Raw genomic sequence first — 4,093 nt, 5'->3', positions numbered from 1 at the left:
AGAGTACATCTATAATAATGTCAAAAATTAAAAAAAATGTTTAAAAATCCACAGGCAGCTATGCACAGACCACAGACATGAGAACCGAGCTCTCTCAGACTTTTTTTTAAGGTCAATTTATTTTGAATGAATTTATAAGAATAATTTTGCTATCTTTCCAAATAAGCATTTCTGTATATTTTCAAGTTTAAATGCTATATTCAAGTAATTTCCATTTATATATAAAGATAAATACAGCAATCAAAACTTATTTAGCATTGCACAGCATCACACAAGCTGCTTTATGAAAAAAAAGGAGCCATTTATAAACCCAAATGTTATGCTAGGTTCTACAGACATGCATTCCTATTGCAGAAAAAGCTGCGTCTGTCTCCTTTAACCTCAGAAGCTCTTCTGGAATTTACATAACAGAGCTTAGACAAGATCATAACCTCAACAGGGATTAAAATGGTGTTCAAAATATATCATTAAACTGAATGTCTACATATTCCTTTAATAAACTTTTCTATACTTTAGCAGTGGTTCTCAGCCTTCTGGCCCTTTAAATACAGTTCCTCATGTTGTGACCCAACCATAAAATTATTTTTGTTGCTACTTCATAACTGTAATGTTGCTACTGTTATGAATCGTAATGTAAATATCGGATATGCAGGATGGTCTTAGGCGACCCCTGTGAAAGGGTCGTTCGACCGCCAAAGGGTTTGCAACCCACAGGTTGAGAACCGCTGCTTTAGAGGAAGCATCAGGATAAAAACCCAGAAAGCCTTCATTCAACAACATCCACCAAGTGCCAGCCACTGATTTGCAGAAGTTAGTGTGAAAAGGTGCTAAAGCCTGCTTGCTCCTAGCTGATGCACAGAGGGGTTAGACTAGGGTAGGGTCTGAGGGAAGAGATTCTATTTGTTTTATTCATATCTTCACTGGGTTCTGAATCATTAGGTTTTCAATTTTAAGAAAGGTTTTAAGTTTCTTTCTGCTTCATTTCAGAACTTACTTGAAAGAAGACAGTTTGGGTCTTCCAGATATGCTGGCCAAGGCCACCAGACTGATGCATTGTCACTTGCCATTTGTAACACTACCCAGAAACAAGACATAGACTCATTCTAAACCACAGGAGTAAGTGTTCTGCAGCAACAAATGAATAAAAAAGTATATAGATAAGTTAGAATGACAGGTTAACCTGGTTTAGAAGGTGCCTGTGGATAAGAAGTATGAACTGTAATGTCGCTTGATTTCTGGAAACTCTAAAATTAGAAGATGTGAAAGATTTAGTGAGTGAAAAACATCCTGGAGTCCAATCTCCTATTAATATTTATCTTCAATCTTGCTTACTAAGAACCCCCTACACATGAGAGAGAGATATAGGACACAGGAAATGAGACCATTAGGATTATTTTAGGTCGATCTGCTCTTATTGTGTACTCCCATCTGAAGGGTCTGTACTTCTTTAAAGTATGTCATGAAAAATAGAGAGTATAGAACTTGAAAATGCAATCTATAGACAAAACCATTTTTTATTAGCATGACTTGTGTAGGAGGGTTTTCAGCATCTAATGGGTAGAGATTAGGGATGCTACTAAAATATTCTACAGTCACATGACCTTCTCCTAGTCCTTACCCCCAGCAACAAAGAATTATTCAGTTCAAAATGTGAACAGTGCCAACGTTGAGAAACCCTGATTTGAGGAACACACTGTTAGTCAATGGCATGTTACTTTGAACAAATCATAAGCAATTTCTCTCTTATTTGGATCTTCTCAAAGATTTTTTTCTCCTCCTAAAAACCCGTTTTAAGAGAGTTCCAGTATTATATGTTGTTATTTACTTAACTTTTTTTCACACTTCAGCTTCTAATTTTAATTTTTTACTGGAAATTTTATTCATTATCTTTTACAAGCTTGAGATGTCTTTGTAACAACTCAGGACAGTCCCTACTGGTTTTTTTTATTTTCATTTTTCTTTTAACACCTTCCAATATCCTATCTTCTATGACAGCTTCCTCTACACAGGTTACCAACCTTTGTAATGACCTCCCCAACCTAGACCTAACCAAATGTTTACGTAGCTCCCCCTTCCCTTGCTAACCTTCCCTTGCTAACCTACCGTGCATACCTCTTTTGAGGCTACTGTGTTCTCTTGAATCTTACCAGGATTTAGTGATCACCTAATGTAAATCCCTATCTTATTAGTCAATAAAATGAAAAGGAGCAAGTTAATAGCAAAGCGAAGATAAAACTCTAGGCCTCCTGACTCCTAGTTGACCATAATTTTTAGGATACAACACTGCCTCAGACCTGACAAAATACCCATATGCATTTACATCTGTTTGTATTAATGCTCGTAATATAGCTAGAACTAACAGTCAAGTTAGAGAAACCTACTAATTTGTAAAAAAAATTGTTTGGTGTAATTTGCTTTGTATATTAATATGTTAGCTCTGGCACTAAATACATGTAAAGATATTGCTTACAGAAATAAAAACTGATTTTTTTTTACATGTCAGATTGCCTCTTCATGGGCTTTACTGCCAACAATATGAATCTGACCTCTATAAATGATAAATATAATGTTTTATTTTAAAGATAGTAGTAATGAGTAAGCTTGATAATCAGAGAACATGAAAAAACTCTGGCATCCGGAGGGAAGAACAGTGGGAATTCTTACATCTACTCTAGCCTGCTATCCAGTATTTATTTGAATTTAAATCGATGCTAGGAGGGGAATTACAGAATGAAGGCAAGTGATGAGTACTGATGATGATAGAAGGAAAAAACATTGCAGATGGAAAGATCTTCTCTGAGGGAAACCAAGCTAAGCAAATGGCCCCAAAATGTGAGCTTACCACCACCAAACCCAAGGTGTCCCGGTGTTTTCCTTTCTCTTCCTGCAGAGACAAGATTGTCAGGATGTCAAGCACCTGATTGAACTCTGCCGCACTGCACTGCGAATTCCAAGGCTATGTGTGTCATTCTGCCCATGTGTTTCCAATTTAACATGCTCTTTCTCTCCAGATAGCTTTACAAATAGCTAAGCACACTTAATGTGGTGACCCAACCAGGAAGTATGTGTCAGACTGCTAACTCAGATGCCTTTCAAATGATTGTCTGGACAGGCAAAACATCACCAGCAGCTATTCCTTGCCAGGGATTTCTATGGCAGTCAGCCGTCTAATCGGGATATAAACTTTCTTATGACCTTGGCTGCTGTTTCACTGTAATTATCTTAGACCTGCAGGTAAAATCTAGGCATTTTCATGACTGTGGAATTTTTATGGAAATGAACATCAAATATATGGAATGTGAGCTTGTGTAGAACAATGAAGAAGCAACAGATGTGAAGGAGCGAGAAGGGAAAAACAAGAGGAACCAGATGGTTGACACCCTTATGAAAAATGAATATGTGATGCACAATTACCCTCTTGGTAGAAATAGAAATACTGTAGCCTTAGAGTATTCAGTGCCCAGCTTAATCTTTTCATATTTTGCATTGTTCCAGCTCCTTGCCACTCTACTACAATGCTGACTTCGGGACTTTTACAATGCTGGAGTATCAAATTTGTCATGGAACACTGAAACACACAATTAAATAATAAAATTAACCATGAGGTCATATTAGATCTGAATGGTTGTTTGAGTCTGTTAATACTAAAGACAAAGAAAAGAAACAAAAAACTCTTAATATGTTCCTAATAAAAAGAGTGGCAAATTTAAGAAAGGTAAGTGCATAACATGGTAATTAGATATAAATGCATCCCATACAGGTGCAAACATTTCAAATTTATGTATAAATTAGCATCAAAAAGTCCACCTTTATTTAAATCCACATTTTATTCCCCCAAATTTTGTAAGATATACCTCCACTAATATGTTCAAACACATATGCATGCATTACAGATATAAAATCATGACACAAAAATTCCATATGTACAGTCAATAATTTAAGATATGTTTTTTTGTACTGCAAAACCATTCAGTGCAGTTTATCATAACCCAGGCTAAAAAACATTATGTCTTGTGTCTACAGTGAGAACAAAAATTCCATATGTACAGTCAATAATTTAAGATATGGTTTTTTGTACTGTTTATCATAACCC

The 4,093-nt window shown here is 35.9% G+C and overlaps 1 long non-coding RNA gene across 1 annotated transcript in view; it reads right to left on the bottom strand.

Moving 5' to 3' along the window:
* Nucleotides 1–3,555, bottom strand: part of LOC106727156 — a 5,679-nt gene extending 2,124 nt beyond the window's left edge. The window contains exons 1-2 of the long non-coding RNA XR_001363315.1: nt 3,415–3,555; nt 1,181–1,244 (exon numbers count right to left, since the gene is read on the bottom strand). This is a non-coding gene — a long non-coding RNA (uncharacterized LOC106727156). The remainder of the gene's footprint in view (nt 1–1,180; nt 1,245–3,414) is intronic.
* Between the last annotated feature and the right edge of the window lie 538 nt (nt 3,556–4,093).

Source organism: Myotis brandtii, unplaced genomic scaffold (genome assembly GCF_000412655.1).
Source record: "Myotis brandtii unplaced genomic scaffold, ASM41265v1 scaffold38, whole genome shotgun sequence".
In the NCBI taxonomy this organism is placed as follows: domain Eukaryota; kingdom Metazoa; phylum Chordata; class Mammalia; order Chiroptera; family Vespertilionidae; genus Myotis; species Myotis brandtii.
Note: the sequence above shows the minus strand (reverse complement) of the source record. Positions and strands in the feature narration are given on the sequence as shown.